The sequence below is a fragment of the Penaeus monodon genome, chromosome 15, assembly GCF_015228065.2.
Source record: "Penaeus monodon isolate SGIC_2016 chromosome 15, NSTDA_Pmon_1, whole genome shotgun sequence".
Taxonomy (NCBI): Eukaryota; Metazoa; Arthropoda; class Malacostraca; order Decapoda; family Penaeidae; genus Penaeus; species Penaeus monodon.
The window spans coordinates 43,377,379-43,377,721 of record NC_051400.1 but is presented as its reverse complement, the minus strand read 5'-3'; the positions used below and the strand labels follow the sequence as shown (position 1 = coordinate 43,377,721).

The 343-nt window shown below is 42.6% G+C and overlaps 1 protein-coding gene across 1 annotated transcript in view; it reads left to right on the top strand.

Moving 5' to 3' along the window:
• Positions 1-343, top strand: part of LOC119582049 (lachesin-like) — a gene marked incomplete in the record, with an annotated part of 127,463 nt that overhangs the window by 115,292 nt on the left and 11,828 nt on the right.

Genomic DNA, 343 nt, shown 5'->3' with positions numbered 1-343 from the left:
CCCTACCAATCATATATCGCGTTAGATTTCATCCAACCAATCATAATCTTCGTTTCATCTCTGACTGTGTTCGTTTCGGTGGTTCGACGAATCATGATTGTGGCGGCGGTTTGGGTGGGGGGGGGGGGGAGCGATAGAGTATTTTATTCCTCTTTGCATGGAAAATAAAGAAAAGACCAAGTGTTTTCTTAAGTTTAGCTTGATTGGACTAAGATCCTTATGCAAGATAGTATTTGTTAAACACGATGCCAGGAAAGAACGGAGTCGGACAATGCGCACGTAAGAACCAGGTGTTCTTCACTAAAATCTGACATAACTGTAAACAGCTTCATTTCGTCGGAGA